Raw genomic sequence first — 20,765 nt, 5'->3', positions numbered from 1 at the left:
CACACTTCTACATGCCCCTTGGGGGTAATGCAAACTCTGGCAAAGCAGAGACCATGTTTAACAAATTGTCCTGTTCAACTCTGATATGAACACAGTAATATCATTAAAGTAACCTCCACTGAATGCAATTGGAGTGTGGGAAAGTCCAATGAACCAGTGTATGTATATTTTTTCTAACATCAGGAGTCAATAAACCCATCTAATTGGAAGCAGGAAAATTTACTCTGGACGATTCACCCCCAGACGATTTGACCCCAGTGCAACTGTATACATGTTCATGTTTAAACATACACTTATTATCTATGGGAATACTTAGTGGACAGTTTGACCCCGGACAATTCGACCCCAGATTATTTGACCCCAAATAAATTTTAATAATTACTTTTTCTGTTTAATTAATTAATGAAGTACACAGTAATTAAACTGATAGTCTGTGATTTTAAAACATATTTTATTTTTATAATGTTAGTGTTATTTTATCCAGTAGGTGGCAGTAGATACATTTTCTATTTTTGTTGGTATGTCCTTATTGCATAGAATTCTTTTTTTACTTGTCCTTATACTTCTTTTAGATTTAATTATTTAACTATTTTTATCTGAAGATTATTCCTGTCACATCTCTTTATATAGTCCCCAGGATTCACGAATCCTCCGTGTAAGAGTAGAGTAGTCTTACACGGAAACGCCAGTGTAAGAGTAAGACGGCAGCGGACCATGCATATTAATGAGGGCGCACTGCCTCAACTCAAAGGCTACCACGGAACATGCACGAGTGTAGGGGGCGTGTCGGACTGCTGAGCAGTCCAAAAATCCACACCCCTGCAAGTCTCACAATTGGGAAATGTCAACTGACATGAGCGAGTCTGCTCAAATGTGTACATACCCAACACTACACTCCCCCACATTCTAAACACCAGTACAATAATAAAATGTAAAACTTTTATTTTTTTTTTATTATTCCCGATATAGCTTCCCGTATTTGCGCGTGTTTGTGCGTGTTTGCCCATTGCTTAGCTACAGTTAGCAGTCAAGACATCGAAGAGGATAATAAGAAACTTATATGCAAGTTAAGCAAATTAGCAATAGTGTAGTGGTAGAACCTTTGCACTAAGAGGAGGCATTCCTGGTTCGAGTCCCACCACTCATCTTTTTATTTTCGGTTGGAAATCTGTATATGAAAAGAATTCCTGACATTTATCATTGAAATTTTAGTAAAAAGCATTGAAATGGCCTATGTAGTAGTGAACGAATGTTTTATATATATATATATATATATATATATATATATATATATATATATATATATATATATATATATATAAGAAAGTGAAATGGTTATGCATACTGATGAATGCATAAGTAATGTATCTTAAGCAATGTGAAGCACTGCTAAGCAAAATTTACCAGTATTAAGCACATTTCAGTATAATTGCTCATAGCTTAGCACTGCTCTAACTAGCAAAATAGCTTTGCGCGGAGCTGCGCATCGTGCCAACTAGCGCAAACAGAACATGTGTGTGCATAGCTGCGCACTGCGCTAACCAGCACAATGTAGAGCAAAGTAGAGCAACATCGGGCAACGTAGAGCAACGTCGGGCAACGTAGAGCAACGTAGAGCAACATCGGGCAACATAGGGCAACGTACAGCAACGTCGGACAAAGTTGAGCAAAGTCGGTAAAACATAGCCACACCTCCTAGCCAGTCTGGCCAGTAGTGAAATAAAAAGCAATAACAGGCCTCGAACCCGGGATACTGTGCACCATAATCACAGTACTGAACCACTAAGCCATGACAGCTTTTCATAAATATGCACTTTCAACACACACATACATATCAATGGAAGTTTACCCATTGCTAAGCAGGTGTACCTTCAGCTGTGTTTTTTTCAAAACTGGCCAATCACAAATAATTGCGGGAAATGATGCATATTTAAGCTCCATAGGCGGGAATACTAGCCATAACTGGTTGTAGCTCCCATCTGCAGGCAGCAATGGCCGGTGCTGGAGAGGGTTCTCGTTTTTGAGCGCAACATTGGGGCATTGAGGAGTCAAAAGTAATGGTTTGGCTTCTTGTCCATAATCATGAGGATAGACTCCTGCGGGGCCAGTACCAGGACACCCAATACAAAGTGGAAGCCTGGGACTGTCTAGCTCATGAACTCACCAGTGCCACAGGTGTCCCACGGACTGGTGAACAGGTCAGACACCACCACGCAGACCTGAAAAGACGCAAGGTGGATCAACTAGACCAGTGGATCCAGGAGGCCCATGAGATGGGAAATGCCCCACTACTGAGTAAGTAGCCATGGAATTAAGTATGTAAGAATTGTCATTCTAGTGTATACTATGGATAGGTATGTCTCAATATCACTTCAATTACTTCATAGCTGCAGGTGTCCGTGCTGTGAATCAGCAAGCCTATGCAGATAGGCTGCTAAGGCTGCGCCACTAGGTAGGTTAGTAACTATTCTGCTTGTACTGTTATGTAAAATAAATGAGAGAGCCTGAAAAAAGTGTTTAAACACAATAAATAAAGGTATAATAATTCCCTAATAATTATTCTGCATGTACTGTTATATAAAATAAATGAGAGAGCCTCTAGAAAAGTGTTTTAAGTCTTTAATAAAGGTATACTTCCTGGAGTGTGTCTGTGTCATTTTTTTTTATATGTTGTTGTACTCTTGAATTATAGAAATAGTACTGTTGTATTAAGCGCTGTTAACACACAGTTGGGTAGGCCCATATAAAGTGGATGAAGGGAGTGCCAGTAGCTTTTAAGCATATTCACAGTCCTCAACTGTTGGTTCATGCCCAGCATGTACAGGTTAATCTGGCACATGAGTAGCTTGACATTGTTTTCCCCAGAAATGTCATTGTGCTGGCAGAAATGTAGGGAGCTGTTAACATCTAACTGATAATTTCACCTAAACATATCTAGATAAGTATATGAAAGTAGAGCTGTCAGTGTACCATCTCAGCAGTAGTGTGTCTGAGCAACTCACAAAATATGTAGCAGTAACATCTGCATCCCAGACAGTTTGTATGTCAGATAAAGCCCATGTATATAAAGATCTAGCAAAACCCATTTCACAATCTATGGACAATTGTGTAGTGTAATAATACATGTAGGGGACCTATAACTGCAGTCAATAGGAATGTAGTGTAAACTAGAAGGCTATATAAGTTGTTAATGGAGCTATCATTTTCCACCCAACTGTATGTGCAAACAAAATGCAATTCCACATCTCAAAGCTTTGGGCCTTCCCTACACCCGTCCTGCACATACCGAGCTGTTTTCCCTACTGTCTTCCCCTCTTTGTGCCCCGTTTTCACCACTTTCTTATCTCCCCATTTTTTGTTTCTTTCAAAGACATGAGTGTGGGGGTTAACGGGAGTAAGCACTTTTAAGCAGTAGTTTGCGGGTTTGCGCAAGTGTGCGCCTGTAAGCATCGTGCAAACCTGTGCAAACCCACTTACAACTGCTTAAAAATGCCTTAGTCACTCTGTATGTCAGGGCCCTTGTTCTGCTCAGCAGCAAAATAAAACACCTCTGTCAGTCTCGAACCCCGAAGCTTGTACGCACCAGACTGCATGAAGTACCACTAAGCCATGGTAAACATACAACAAATTGGTGCTGAAATAAATATATCATGCATCAGAATGAGTGAATGTAAAGGACAAATAGGAATGCCATAACACAAATCTTGTTCTGTGGATCTTTACCAGCAGTTCTTGTGGAATTGCATTACATGACTGTGAAAAGAGAACCAGCCATTCTAGCAGGAAATAATGTTACAGCAGCACTTTACAACCCCCACACAGTATCATAGCAGGACAAACACTAGCATATCTGATTAGGGCAGAGGCCATACTTCCCAACTGTGACTAATTCTCAGGCATGTCCCTGATTTTGAGACAGGTTTTAGCTGTGTCCCTCTGAATCCCTCTGAAAAGTACTGACATTAAGTAGAAAGGTGAGGAATTACACTCAATGAATAATGACAATAAGTAAGAGTTAGACACTGCTTGTACTTCAGGAAATGTGTATTAATCCATATGCTCTGGTTCTCTCAAAGTCTCAACTTAATGTCTCTAATATTTTAATGGTGTACCTCACTTTTAACCTACTTTTCCCTGAGTCTGTTCAAATATGTACCTGAGTGTTTGAGAGGCCTGGCAGAGGCAGAAACACACAGGCATATCAGCTATTCTGCTGTTACACACTGTGCAAATAGCTTTGGAAGGAGTTCCAGAAACATACCCTTATGTAGGAGTACAACACTGAAATATCAAGGGATGTAGGCATGTACTGGTAGCAACCAATTGTGACAATGTCATTGTTCCAGTGCTGACAAGACTGGTGTGGTGCACAGACAAAGAATAACAGGCTAACCTCTGGCTACCATCTGAATAGGTCCACAGTTGGGAGCTACGCAGACAGACTACTTGCCTTGATAAACTAACAGGTACACAGCAACCCTTTAAGTCCAGCAAGATAAAGTTCACACATTAATACATAATGCTCTCTGTCCTTCTGCACACCTACCCAAATGTACAATATGCCTGTGTGTTCAGGGTCTACCAAGGATGTAGGTAGGCATACTCAGTACTGAAATTTGTCCAGTTTTCTTGAGCAGCCTGTGCTAATGTCAACACTAAAAAAGCACAAACTGTTCAGAAGTGAGTAAATTAATATTCACAGTATAGCAGTTCACAAACAGTTCATGTACCAAAAGAATACACCTCAATAACTACTTTTGTATGGCAGTTAATTGTATAATTAAAAAAGAAAGTACATACTCCCATGTATCTTGTGTTAGCATTTGGAGGGGTGAGTACAATTCTACACTGACAAGTGTGTACTGGAAGCAGCAACATTCTGGTCTGAGTACAACATTCAAATCACTGGCTACACCCCTGGCTTCAGATATGTCCACAGCAAACAAGCATGATCCCCATTTAGGAAAGCTGAATGCCTACCTGAGTTAGCAATTTATAGCATTGGGTTGCTATGACAGTGATTACTGCAATTACCACACAGCAAGCTGCATGCAATTAGCAAATGGTGGCCACCAATTGGTGCAGAGGCCATCACATGCACATGTGCAAATACCTATAAAAGCAGGCTGTAATTACTGCCCACAAACTCAATCACTCTATTGCAGAGACTGAGAGAGAGAGAGAGAGAGAGAGATACAGTGAAAAGCAAAAGGTAAACAGAAAATAAATAATACCAACTCATACAAAGGAAAGGTATGTAACGGATATGTATTTACTGGCATGTAGTAGATGTTTTTGAAGAGTACTCTACATAATGTGAATCAGTCATATGTGGCAGCAGTACGTATCTATGCACAGATGTCCTGCTTAACTACAGCCATGGACAATTCAGTGTGTAGCTGTGTGCAGTGGGACATAACTGTGAAATATGTAGCTCAGCATTAAATGTCAAACATCTGACCCATGTTATCTGTGTTCTGTACAGTAGTGTGGACAATGGCTGTTTGGGGGATTAGTGCAAACATTCATATAAACATGGTTGTGACAGAGTAAAACATGCATGATAGTCATATTAAAGTTCAGCTTAGCATTGGCAACTGCTGTACCAAGCTAGTATGCTAATCTAGCACTTGTAGCTATATACCCCCTCTAATGTTACTGTGTTCACATGTGACACCTGTTCATGCTGCAGCAAGGCCCAACAGTTCAGCAGTGAGGTCCAGGGACCTACAACAGTGTGGACCTTGTGTGTGTGTATGACGCACACATACGGAGAGATATATATGTGTCATATATATTAACTTCTGTATATGTGCATAGAGCAAGGGACATATTGCAACTGTTTGTGAAGGGTGGACATATATATGAACATGATTGAGGTGCACTGTCTGCATGTATGTGCATATTGGAGACATGGGCAGGGTGACATGCCCTGTATTAGACAGTGTTAACACTCCATAGTTTCTATTGGTGGCCAGTATGCATTGTACTACACACATTTTGGAACTTGAGTACACGTGTGTGTATGACACAGTTTGACACTGTGCTGTGGATGATACTCTTATTATCTGTCATTGGTTTGCATTCTGGTAGTATACATAACCTCAACAGCCTGACCATAAACAATTGTTAAATGATGTCTTGATAACTGACACACAGATGTAGGACACACAGTAACATTTGTAGCCTTCAAGTACTATTCTATGCCAGTAACCAGTGGTATTTACCTGCACTCAGTCCTGGGACCACTCCTAGGTGCAAGCAAACACAGTAGGGATACGTCTGGCCATGTTTGGCTATGCATACTGTGGGCTATAATGCATTCTCCAGATGTCACACACATCCTCCAAAAGGGTATCATACAGACAGACACCTGGTGTCAAACCCATGCTGTAAAGCTATAAGCTAAATAAAGCCTAGTCATCCACTTTTACAAAACATAGTATCCCCAGAGTAACACAAAAGTAGTAGCCCCCAAAATGTTGAACAGGTACCAATGTATACATAGAGCCATGTGTTACCTCATCTCTCCTTTGATAATCACATTTCCAAAGGGTTCTGGAAATCCCTCTGTGGATCACATAAGCAATAACGGGTCTGCATGCATATCCACAAAGGTTGTTGCACACCTATAATAAATAGCCACCTTTGACAGACTTTGCTGCTTTTGAACAGGTTTCAAATATACCTCAGGCATAAATCCTCACTCACACTATTCAATAGAAACCATAATGAGTGTGAAACGGATGATGTAGGCCAGGGATCACTGCAGTGGCTAGGCTTGTCACAAGTATACAGATGTGACCTAGGGTCTGGAAAGCGGCAGCACACTCTGGCAAAGATAACAGATGTGTTCATGTAGAAAGCAGGGTTCCCACCTATGAAATAATTGAGGTCACATGTATATATGTATTTGCCACGCAGCTACCTGACATGTATAATGCACATACTGTTGTCATTGTGATATGTCATACAGTACTAAAAGCAAAACCCACATCACATTGACCAACATGTGGAGTACACACACAGTCACCAAGTGCAGGATTCAAACCCCTATCTAACTACTTTATGATACTAGAGCAGTACGCATTAACACATTACTGGGAATTCTTCTTTCCACAGGTATATTTGTAGGATGGTGACATCATCAGACTTGACAAAGATAACTATACCACTTTTAGGGTATTTTCGTAGTGTCCAAAAAGGTTGCTCCTCTCCAAGGAGACAGACACACACACTCTCTCATACAGTTGTCAAGTGCAGGAGTCAAACCCCTACTTAATTGCTTTATGATACTAGAGCAGTATGCATTAACATGACACACTACACACATTACTAAGAGTTCTTCTTTCCACAGGTATATTTGTAGGATGGTGACATCATCAGACTTGACAAAGATAACTATGCCACTTTTAGGGTGTTTTAGTAGTCTCCAAAAAGGTTGCCCCCCTCCAAGGAGACACACTCTCATACAGTTGTCAAGTGCAGGATACAAACCCCTACATAACTACTTTATGATACAAGAGCAATACGCATTAACACAACGTGCTATACACATTACTGGGAATTCTCCTTTCCACAGGTATATTTGTAGGATGGTGACATCATCAGACTAAACAAAGATAACTATACCACTTTTAGGGCGTTTTCATAGTCTCCAAAAACTTTGTTTCTCTTCAAGGAGACACACACACAAGTTTCAAATGCAAGATTCAAACACCTACCTAATTACTTTATGATACTGGAGGAGTACGCATTAACAAGACACACTATACACATTACTGAGAGTGCTCTTTTCCACAGGTATATTTGTAGGATGGTGACATCATCAGACTAGACAAAGATAACTATACCACTTTTAGCGCATTTTACTAGTCTCCAAAAAGGTTGTTCCTCTCCAAGGAGACACACACACACACACAAACTTTTATACAGTTGTCAAGTGCAGGATTTAAACACCAACCTAACTACTTTATGATACTAGAGGAGTACGCATTAACACAACATGCTATACACATTACTGAGAATTCTCCTTTCCACAGGTATATTTGTAGGATGGTGACATCATCAGACTAGACAAAGTGGGTTACATTAGGTGGGCTACATAGAAAGAATTTCTAAACACTTTGGCAATATGGTCATCAAAGGAGAGTTTACTATCTACCTGTGTCCCCAGGGCCATAATTACATTCTCCATACATACTGGATTACCACCTATGTGGTAATTTGTGTGCACTTTATTTTATCCAAAGGGGATGACTATGCATTTTTTGGCATTCTGCTTGCGGGCATTGTTTTGACACCAGGTATCTGTCTCTGTAAGACCATGCTGGAGGATGTCTGTGTCAGCCGTAGAGTCGATTATGGACCACAGTTAGCATTCATCTGCAAACTTGTTCAGCCATACTACTCCCGTGCTTGCCTGTACCTCTGAGCAGTATCTACTGAACAAGTGGGGTCCAAGGACCAAGACCTGTGGGATGCCATTTGTGACTGAACATGTGTGTTTGATCTGTGAGCCAGTTGGCCACCCATCCTGTGACATAGGTGTTAATGTTCAAGCTGGTAAGCTTGTCCATGATGCCAGAGTGGGGAATGGTGTCAAAGGCCTTAGTGAGGTCCAGGTGGGCTGTGTGCACTACTTTCACCTCCATCTGTGTCCTTGGTAACTGTTTCAAAGACGTCAACTAGGTTTAGGAGGCAGGATCTGCCTTTAACAAAGGCAAGTTGGGTAGAGTCCAGTGTCTGGAGGTTTCCAATGTCTCTGTTAATGGGTTCCATGATAATTTGCTCCATAGCTTTGCAGACCAGGCTGAGTAGGCCCATACGGCAATAGTTTCCAGGTTCTGCTGTGGCACCACCTTTGTGGAGATGGATGACTGTTGCTGTATGCCATTCTTTGGGTACATAGCCTGTGGTAAGGTTGAGTCTGGACAGTGAATGTAGGTGAGGGTATAGTTCCTTTTGGGGCTGGTGTAAGATGCAGCCTGGGACACCATATAGTCCCACTGATGTTGTGTTCTTAGCTTTGGAGAGGGCTGTTTTTACCTGCATGTCCATGAAGTCCGGGGCTCTGCAGTCTTCTGGGATGGACACAGGCCCTTTTGGGGTTGATGGGGGGAGGGGAGGAGTTTGCACTGAACTTGTCCACCAGGATGTGGGCAATGTCAGCTGGTTCATTTTTTTTTTTTTGCCATTTTGCAGTAGCTGACAGCATATTTGAGAGTTGCCACCTAAATGTTTGGTATAGTTAACGAAGGCTTTGTGATTGTTATTCTTACATTCCTTGGCAATTTGTCTTTAGAAACTGGCCTTGGATTATTTTATGAGCTATCATTGTTTCTTTCTAATAATGATCAGTGATGCTTATCCTTTTGTGAAGTTTGCTCTATCATGTGTTCGTTTCCTCCTACTGTTGTATAGCTTATTTATGGGCAACGACCACCAGATTGGTTTCTTATATTTGGAGGAGTGAGTCTTGGTTTTATTTGGGATGTCTCAATCCATGCATCCCTGTAGATGCTCATAGAATGCACTTGTAAATGATTCTGCAGATTGTATAGCATTATCCTATAGCAAGGGGGGCTTTGGAACTTTCCACTTTGGTCTTGAGAGGTGTGCTGTTTGCTTTTGGAACTTTCATCACAGTGGTTTCCTTGACTGGGGGGGTGGGATGTGGATGTCCATTGTGATTACTTTATGATCTGATATTACCAGCGAGGTATTTATCTCTGTTGTGGAATACTGGTACCCCATGTTGGTGATGATCAGGTCCAGTATGTTGTCACCTCTAGTGGCCATGGTGACATGGTGACCAGTTGTTCAAAGGCGTTTGAGTTTTTTAAACTCTAGGAAGCATTGGGCAAAGGACATTGTATATGAGTAATTCTCCCAGTCAGTCTTTTGGTAGTTGTAATCTCCTCATATAATGGTGTTTGGTAGGACCTTTATATTTTCCACTGTTCTCAGGAATACTGAGTGAGGTTCCTGAGACAAGGTAGGTGATCTGTAGCAGGCTACAATATGATAAGCAGCTTTGCCCAATGTTAGTTGCAATTGCATGGTCTCCAAGACCTCATGCTGTGCCACTAACCTGAAGGTGTGGGTATCCATAAGGTAAATGGATACACCCCTTCCTTTTGTATTTCACTCTGGGTTTTGGGGCCGAAGATCAGAGAGATTGTGAGTGTTTTATGTGGAGCATGTCCAACAGCTCTGTGTTTGACATAGCTTTGTATGTTAGGCAGAGATCACCTCTGAGTAGGCGATATGCGAGAGAGTACAGCTGGAGCATTTTGAGACGGTCTGTGTATGGCATGTATTTCAGGCTGCTAATGCTATTTGTGAGGTATTTCTGTAGGCTTTACAGTTGTTGTAGATGTCTTGTGAGGTACATGGCAAAAGGGGCGTTGTACTCTATTATGGATCTAGTGAGTGATGAGTAGAGGGGAACAATGTCCTCTTCTATTCTGCATGAGACACCTTTTGTGATGAGGTGTGTCACATAGAAGGATTTCCTGACTACTGCGGGGATGTGATTATCAGAGATGTGTCCACTGTCCACCTGTGACCCAAGGTCTCTTATTACACTTTCAGTGTTAAGTATACTACCGCCTATGTTTTTACCAAAGGGGATGACAATGCACTTTTTGGCATTGAGCTTGAGGCCATGGCTTTGACACCAGGCATCTGTCTCAGTGAGGCCCTTTTGTAGGATGTCCACATCTTCAGTAGTTTCGATTATGGCTCCTAGTTTGCAGTCATCTGGAAACTTCATTAGCCACAGACCTTCCATGTTAAAGTTTACTTCAGGGAAGTAGATACCAAACAGGACAGGACACAGGACTGAACCCTGTGGTACTGCACTTGTCACTGGTCCAAAGTCGTACTTGGAGTCTGCTACTTTCACAGTGTATGTTCTGTCAGTTAGCCAGTTGGCAACCCATCTTCTGACATAGCGATTTATACCTAGTTTAGTGGGTTTATCTATAATTCCAGAGTGGGGGATGGTGTTGAAAGCCGAAGCAAGATCTACATAGGCTGTGTGAACCACTTTACCCTTGTCTACGGTTCTGGTGACTGCTTCAATGATGTCTATCAGGTTTAGGAGACATGATCTTCCCTTTACAAACCCAACATGGTTGTGGTCCAGAGTTTGGAGATTTCCAATGTCATTTTTTATAAGTTATATGATGATACATTCCATAGCCTTGCAGAGCAGGCTTATCAGGCTAATGGGGGGCTAGTTCCTGGGGTCCATGGTGGCTCCCCCCTTGTGTAGTGGGATAACCATCACTGTGCGCCATTCAGCAGGCACAAAGCCTGAGGTGAGGCTATGACTGAACATGGTATGTAAGTGTGGTGCCTGTTCGTTCTGTAGTTTGTGTAGAACACAGCCTGGGATGTTATCTGGTCCCATGGATGCTGTGTTCCTGGCTTTGGAGAATATTTTTACCTGTGCAGCCATGATGACAGCAACTTTACAGTCTTCCGTTATAGAGATGTGCTCTTTCATGGGTGAGAAGGGGTAAAGTTAGCACTGATCCTATGTGCCAGGATGTTGGCAATATCAGTTGGGTCTGTATATTTAGTGCCATTGTGCTGTAACTCAGAGCAGATCTGAGTGTTGCCATTGAGATTCTTGACATAGCTATAGAATGCTTTGTGGTTGTCTTTAGAATCAGTGTCAATTTTGTTTTCATAACTAGCTTTGGAGGATTTTATCATGGATCACAGGTTCTTACTGATGTTGACCATGGAGCTCCTCCCCTCATGGGATTTTACCCTCTTTTGCAACAGTATTTTCCTTCTGTTGTGCAGTTTGTTTATGGCAGAGGAACACCAGATTGGCTTCATTTTCTTGGAGGATAGCATCTTGGTCCTGTTTGGGATAGCACGATGCATACAGTCATGTAAGTGCTTATACAGTGCAATTGTGAAGGATTCAGTAGTTGTAACTGTATTTTCCATCTGCATGGGTGTCCTATAGTTCAGCACTTCTGTCTTAAGAAACATGAAGTTGGCTTTGGAGACATTTTTAACATGGTTTCCTTAATGGGGGTGTGGGGCCAGGATGTGGATATGTAGGGTAATTAGCTTATGGTCAGATGGGACCAATGAGGCACTGACGTCAGGTGTGGATCACCAGTCACGCAGGACAAAACAAATCCCGTAACCAACACAAATAACCACAAAGTGAGCTAAATGCTACTCATTGCCAGAAGTCTCAGCCTCAAGATGCACACACTCGAGGCACTTCTCATTATGGAGAATATTGATATCTGTGCAGTATCAGTAACCTAGTTCAAGACTCCAGACAACACACCAGCACTACCAGGATACTACTCATTCCATACCTTCCAGCATCAGAGCCTGAATCATAGCACATAGGGTGAGGATGTATCCATATTCATCAAGGATACCTACACCTCTCTCTACATGCTCTCTACAGGATATGTGCCCATAGAATGTTGCACAGCAACGTTCTTCACACTTCACAGGGGTGGGGCCACAAAAACCCCTTGGCATTCATGCTCTATGAGCCTGACGAGTGTGTTCTGCAAGGCAATGGAACCAATCATAATGGAAGTCAACAATACAGAGATTGGGAACCTTCACACAGTTGAGCACGCCCAGTTTGGCTTCGTCAAATGCAGACCACACCTCCTGAACTGGGAGGATTTCTTTGACAGTTACCCAGGCTACAGATGATTGAAATGAGCTCCACACAGCCTACCTATACCTTGTTAAGGCCTTTGACATCATTCCCCAGTGAGGTATCATAGATGAACTCACCAACCTGGCCATGAATCCATACATCACAAGATGGATTGCAAACTGGCTCACAGATAGATCCCACACATTACAAGTTGCTGGCTACATGTCAGACTCTACACCGGTAACGACTGGTGTCCCCCAGGGTTCAGTCCTGGGGTCCCTCCTGTTTGGTATAGACTTCTCAAATGTACATGCCAACACAGGAGAGTTGTGGTTGACCAAGTTTGCTGGGAACTGTAAAGTGTTTGCCATAATAGATTCCCCCGAAGACAGACATATTCTCCAGAAGGGACTCTATGAGACAGATATGTGGTGTCAGAATCATGGCCTCAAGCTCACTGTGGAGGAATGCATAGTGATCCTCTTTGTTGAAAACAAAATACCCACAAACTACCACATGGGTGTTACCCCCTTAAAAAATGACAAGGTGATAAGGGATCTGGGGACACATGTACATAGTCATCTTTCCTTTGACAACCATGTTGCCAAAGTGATTGGGAGATCCGATGTGGCCCACCTAATCAACAAAGAGTTTGCATCAGGACCCATAGAGGTAGTGTTGGCACTCTACTCTTACATCATCAGACTCATCATTGAGTACAGTGCACCATTTTGGATGTACTCGACTTAGCATATCCAGCAGCTGTAGAGACCACATGGGTAACTCACCAAGAGGATTACTGGCCTCAAACAGTTGTGTTACGCAACACAACTGGTAAAACTAAATCTGTTCTTCGTTGCGTACCGCCTACTCAGAGGCACACCCTGCCTAACATACAGAGCCATGTCCAACACATAACTGTTGAACATGCTCCATCTACACATAACAACACTGAGTCACCCTACACATTCCAGGGATATGAACCTCGTCAGAACGATGAATACAACATGCTGGTGGGATAGAGTACCATCCCAAACACTTGCTGTGGAACAGAGTCCCAATGCACATCAGACAGAGCCCCTCGCTGACACTCTTCAATAGGAACCTTGATGAGTGGATGGGAAACAGATAATTCATGCCAGGCGTCACATCAGCAGCCCCACTAGAAAGGGGCTTAGGGTACTAACTATTAGAACTAGGGCTTGGGAGACTACCCAATGGGGTGGTGAAAGATGCACAACTTGCCTAGGCTAATATATGCCTTTGTGAAGATAGTCTACTACATACCTATGAACCTATGTGACAGGTACATGTCTACAGATAGTAGATGTGTACTTCATTGTACAGTCATGTTGTACAGTAGGCACATGGACCACATACACTGTAATGCTTACAGATACTGGTGGCTGTTATGTACAGTGGGAGAGATGTGCACCTCATGTCTTTCGTGCCATTGGGATGTGAGCTGGGTGGGATGGTCCTGGATGGCTCCCTGTCATGGTCACCCTCTTACACACATCTCTGCCCATCCATCTTTGGCTTATTATACTGTGTTCCCCCTACATATATATAGATGTACATAGGTAGGTAATAGGCTATCTGCCTGAAGGCATATATTAGTATGGCCAGAGTGTGCAGCTATCACCACCCATGGAGTTAGTTCCCTAGGTCTCTGTGTAGTAGAGCTGATGAAGTGATCCATGGTGTGACAGTTCAGTTTCACATACACTCATCAAGGCTCCTCTGGAAGAGTGTCAGTGAGGGTCTCGGCTTAATGTGGGCTGGGAGCCTGTTCCAAAGCAAGGGAAGTCTGTAAGTTAGTAATGTATCCCTCCAACATGTTCTATTTAATGTTGTGATGATGATATCCCTAGATCATGTGGTACAGTGAGCTTGGGTTTACTTCAGATAGCGCATGTACATCTGTTTTGCATTGGACATGGACCTGTCTGTTGGGCAGAGATCTCCTGAGTAGACAGTATGCAACAGAGTACAGATTGAGTTAAATTCAGTCTTGTTGTATGGGGCAACTGTTTGGGGCCAGTAATCTTCTTGTCGAGGTCTTCAGTGGTCTTTCCAGCTGCTGAGGGTGCATAGTCAGATACATCGCAAGTGTGTTGTGGTACTCTCTGAGGGATCTGATAGACTGATGAGTAGAGGGAACCTCCTTTGACCTACATGCAAAGACTTTGGCAGTTTATGGGAACACATAGCATGATTTTCTAACCACTTTGTGAATATGTTTCTGGAAGTGGAGATAACTATCAACATGTGTCCATAGATCCCTTATTATCACCTACATATTTAGGGTGTTGGCACCTATGTGGTATTTGTATGACTGTAGCTCGAGGCCATGATTTGTACACCACATATGTCTAACTAAGACCCTTTTTAGGGATGTTTCTGTTGTCCCAAACATCGATTATGACAACTGTTTTGCAGTCATCCACAAACTTTGCTAAACATAGCCCTTGTGTGTTTGACTGTATTTCTGAAAAGTATACAACAGACAGGAGAGATACCAGGACTGAGGCATGGGGGACAGCAGTTGTTACCAGCTTGAACAGGTGACCACAATTCTTACCTTGTGTGATCTATCTATGCCCCAGTTGGCAATCCATCAGATGACATACATATTTATGCACTGGTTGTTGATTTTGTGGATACGACATGTGTCTGGGATGTTGGAAAAGGGTTTTTCAAGGTCTATGTGGGACATGTGCAACTCATTTTATTGATGTATGTCCTGGGTGACTGCCTTGAAAACAGTCTAGCAGGTTTGGGAACCATGATCTGCCCCTGACCAAACCGAAATTGGTAGGGTTGGGTGTTTGTAGGCTCACAATAGCTCTGTTTATGAGTTGCATTATGATGGACTCCATTGGCTTGCAGATCAGGCTTAATAGGCTTATAAGACAATAGTTCCTTTGGTCTGTTGTGCACCAACACTTGTGGAGTGTGCCAAATGTTGCTTTAACGCATTCAACAGTTTCATATCCTGTACAGAGGGTGAGTCTCAACAGACTGTTCAGGTGCAGGGTCTGTTTGTTTTGGAGTTCACATATGACACAGCTAGGGAAACCATGTCATCCCATAGATGCCATGTTTTTAGGTTTGGAAAGTGCTGTTTAAACATTGTATATGTGACTTCTGGGCTTTCACAATCTCCAGGTATGATAATGGGCCCTTTTGTCAGTGAGAGGGGGGTAAATATGTATGAACCTGTCTGACAAGATGTTGGCAGTGTCAGTCATGTACATGTATACATTTACAGTTTGCACTGACTCAGAACATATATGTGTTTACATTGATATATATGACATTGCAAAAGAAAGCTTAATGGTTCTCTATGGACTCTTTGACAATATTTTTGTCAGAACATTGATTGGATAATGTTAGGAGTGCTCATTGTTTATTGATAATACTGATCGGAGATTTGTTGATCTTCTTTGAATTTTCACTTTCTTTGAACAACGTAAGTACTTGTAGTACATAGTTTGATTATGACAGGAGTCCAATATATTATATGGGTCTGTTTTCATATAACTGTGTGCACAAGGCAGGATTGGTGAATAATTACAAGTTTCTGGGGTAGGAACTGCAACTGCCAGATATGTGTGGCCCACTGCTGTACTCAGACATGGCCTAAGTGTGTGAGCATGCCCAGTATGACCTTTCAGTATGTTGTTGACTGACATTTGCTTTGTTTATTTAAGTGTGTGAGCATGCCCAGTATGGACATATATACTATATGTGTGTGGAAAATCAAGTTGGTTTTTACTTCAGGGCTCACCTTTGTGTTGTACATCGACAGGAAGCACGCTGTACCTGCAGGGCTTCCATGAGTCACTTTGTATAGACTTATCCACATTTCTACATACAGGGGGGACAGCTATTATTTGTACATTTCTACCCAGGGGGCACACCTGATTGTTACTGTGGGTGTACATTGGATGAGGGGTTAACCTGACACTTATACACATTTGCTAGGCCTGCACTGCTATGTCAGGTACTCCATTTCAGTCTGTACTGTTGCCTATCATACTGGCTTGAGGCATACTACTGTACTAAAGAACTTAGCTTCCAATTTCACGTATATTAGTTTGTGACTTCATAGCCTACACAACCCACATCACACTGCCTGGCTTGCTGTTATCTGTCTGCATAGGCCTGGGGGGAAGTTCAGAAGGCATGATACAGCATTTGTTTGTATTTGCGTTAGTCTACAATTGTCCTGCTGTGTCTATGCCAGTGTAATGCTGTCATGACTTAGTGGTTCAGTACTGTGACTATAGTGCACAGTATCCTGAGTTCGAGGCCTGTCACTGCTTTTTATTTTCCTGCTGGGCAGACCTGACTGGTTAAGGAACAGTAAAGCAGGTGTGAGCGTGTTTACCTTACTTTGCTTGACTTTGCCTGACTTTGCCCAATATTGCCCAACATTGCCCAACGTTGCCCAACGTTGCCCTAGTTTGCGCAGCGCACAGCTCCACGCAATTGTGCTTAAATGTGCTAAATAGTGGTAAAATGTGCTTAACACTGCTTTATATTGCTTAATATAGGGCAATCATGCCTCAGGTGGTGCTGCAGGGCTGCCTATGTCAGATGCACATAGTACACTCCCTATACATGTTTGAAAACAGGTAGTGTCAAGTTAGGCATCCCTTTTATTGTATGTGTGAGCCAGAGAGAGGTGTCATTTCCAGGGTTCCTACTGAGTCAGTGTATGTGCTATGTGTTGCCTCTTTGCCAAGGCCAGGGCATACTGGGCACGCCTCCTTCTGCCTACTGGGGCAGGCTCGGGTTGTTCCCCATCTGAGTCACACTGTGCCTGTGCAGGCCTTGGCAATGGTGGGGGCTGTTTGGCCCTGTCCCATGCTGTTCCTGTTGCAGCTGTTTTCGCAGGATCATATTGTGTAGCATGGCACATATCATGACAATTTGGGTACATGTAGTTGGTGAGTACTGCAAGGCTCCACCAGATGTGTCCAGGTGCCGGAACCATGCCTTGACCATCCCAAACACATGTTCAATAATGTTTCTTGTTTGTGCATGTGCCTCATTATGGAGTTCTTGTTCTGGTGTGTGTGCATTTCTGATGGGTGTCATCAGCCATGGCTCCAGTGCTTATCCAGCATCCCCCACTAGGTGACCGTCAGGGATGTCCCCATTGGCAAATTGTTGGTACAGCTGCGTCAGATGCCAGATGTGGGAATCGTGATAGCTTCCTGGGCAGCCAGCACACACATTCATTATTATGCCCTGGGCATCGCACACAACCTGGCAGTTGATGGAGGGGAAGCCCTTGCGGTTGATGTAGACACTACCCCACTTACCGGGTGGTGCTTTGATGTGTATGTGCGTGCAGTCTATTGCACCCACCACCTCAAGCTATTCTGCTATTTGGTGGAAAAGACGCATATTGCTGGCCAATGCCTCACTGGAATTGGGGAAATATACATGCTCACCGACATGTGCTGACATGGCATCCAGGAACTGGTGCAGTACCCTGGATGCTGATGCCTGTGAAACCCCCATCATATCACCAGTTGGTCCCTGGAAGCTACCTGTAGCTAGTATTCATAGGCCAATACAAACCTGGGATGGGTTCCCCTCTGTTGGTTCTGTGTGTGAGGCGTGGCTGGCACAGCTCAACAATTTACTGCAGGAGGTCTCTGTCCATTCTATAGCACACCACTATCTCCAGCTCATGTCGCCCCTGGTAGGTTACCCTGGGTCTGTACACTCTTCTCCGTCTCCTCACTGTGGGTTGCTCAGCAGCATTCACAACATCACCACCCTCAGCACCTTGCACATGTTGGTTTATGATAGCAATCGCAGCCCCTAACATTTTGTCAGCCTTAAGCTTTTTAAGTTTTCACTTTTTATATACTGCAGTGTTGCAGAGTTCTTGTGAAAAAACAGGTTAGAATGCTGTTTGCAGAGTTTAAATTGGTGGGCTGGGCTGGGCTGGGCTAGTTGACTGCCTGTGTAATTGTCTGATTGTGATATATTTCACCTGTCAGCTCTGATAGTTCTCCTTGGTTAACTTCCTACTACTTCTTTTCCTTCCTTTTTCCCTTTCTGTTTCCAAAAGGGGCAGTGGCTTGCAAACAAGCGCACACGCACACACATGCGCACACACGTGCGCACACGCTGTCTGCCCGTTTGCAAGAGATTTCAGATATATCCATGGCGTACACCTTTGGTTTCTTGTTTTCAGCTAGTACCGCTGTAAATACGCCTCTTGCAATCCTGAGCAACTCAGGGCAAACACAAGCCACTGTGCTCCAATCACCTTACATTCTTTCAGACATACCCCCTCATGATGTCACCTATCTTCTACTCTACTACTCCCCTACTCCTAACTTACACTCTAGGGACATGGCTCACATGCCGGGAAAAACTGGGATTCACTATCCTTATCCTCATTTGCATAGGATTGCCTACTAATGCTTGGTTACATCTCTCACACTGAGCTCCCCCCCCCCTCTTAGCAACCACTACTCAGTGGCCATGTTGTCTTCAGCCTGCCATTCACCTGCATGGCAGAACAAGCTTTTTAGTGAAAATGCACATCTGTGGCTATTTTTCCCTTTTTTTCATTTTATTTAAAGCGCAGCATATTTGCGCACCACTGCGCTATGCTTAAACATCGGCGATTGGGGAAAAAAAATAACATTGGATGTTAAGGATTTACAACATTTGCAAATGCCAATGGCCTTATATTTGGCCATTGGCATGCTTCCTCAACTAGATGCATCCTTTATTTGGAGCTGTCATAGCTCCGTTTAGCTATTTGCAGAACGGTACTCCGTTACCAACGGAGTACATTTCTGCAGATAACACTATTCTTACACGGACAGGTTAGTGTTTCCTGGATCGCAAACTTACCTCATTTGCATAGCTTTCAGCAGCAAATGAGGTAATTTGCATACCATAACACTGTCCGTGTAAGAGTAGCTTTAGAAGCACTCATGCACGCCCCTGCCGGCTATTGCTGAATCGCTCGGCAGACATATTGCCTGTCTGGCGTCTTACACTGCTCTTACACTCCGTGCAAGCCTTCATAAATCTGGCCCAGTATGTTTATCTGATATTTGAATATTTTATATTCTTCTTTGATGTTTGTATGGGAATCACAACTTTCGCTTACGTTTTCAAAGTCACTACGTGTAAGAGTAATTAAAATATAAATTGGCCTAGAGGCTCCTGTCTGCTTTTCAATATTTTGCTTTTAAAGTATATTCTAATGTGGCTATTTTTGTGGTTTACTTGACTGACTATTTCTTCTTTTCATTGGAGTTTTCATAAAATGATTACAGGGGAAATTCCTCTTCTAGTTTAACGTGATGTGTGCTTTTGCAGGTAGGTATGTGCTTTTCTGTTAATGGATACTGATGCACACATTTTATTATTCTTTTTGTTCTAATATTTAATTCAATGTCACTGTAATACTTATATACATTTATACTATGTATATATATATATATATATATATATATATATATATATATATATAGTAGTTTAGATTTTTTTTTTGATTTTTTTTCCTCATTGATTATTCATAAGAAACTTTTTTTCCTTTCATAATGTCTGTACTTTTGTTTTTTAAAACATAGCAAAAGAACTCATATTTTATTTTCATTTCCTTTATTAAATATGCTTTTTTTTAAGTTTTGATTTAACAAATGTTGGAAAGGTAATATTTTGTTGGGTCAAATCATCTGGGGTCAAAATCTTTGGGGGTGAATTGTCCAGAGTCAAAACTTCCCGCACCCATACTGGTTACTCACAGACAGGCTCTTTATGACCCATGAAAATGGTATCAGAATGGATGACGTGCATAAAATCCTTGGTAGCATTCAGGAAGGTATGTAGCAGGTTGATAAAGAGGAAAAAGAAGATGTATGAGGAACTGTCAGACTGCTGAATTCACTAAAAAGGGTAGATTAGATGGGTACAGTACAATTATCATGGGTCATAAAGAGCCTATCTGTGAGCAACCAGTATAACATAACCATTAAGTAAGTGGACTTTACAGTTCTTAACTTGTGCCTCTTCTCACTTGTCATTTTTCTTTAGGGTGACTCCATATCTCCTCAAT

The sequence above is a fragment of the Protopterus annectens genome, chromosome 10.part0 (genome assembly GCF_019279795.1).
Source record: "Protopterus annectens isolate FY-2018-M chromosome 10.part0, PAN1.0, whole genome shotgun sequence".
NCBI lineage: Eukaryota > Metazoa > Chordata > Ceratodontiformes > Protopteridae > Protopterus > Protopterus annectens.
The sequence above is the reverse complement of the archived record's forward strand: the minus strand, read 5'-3'. Positions refer to the sequence as shown.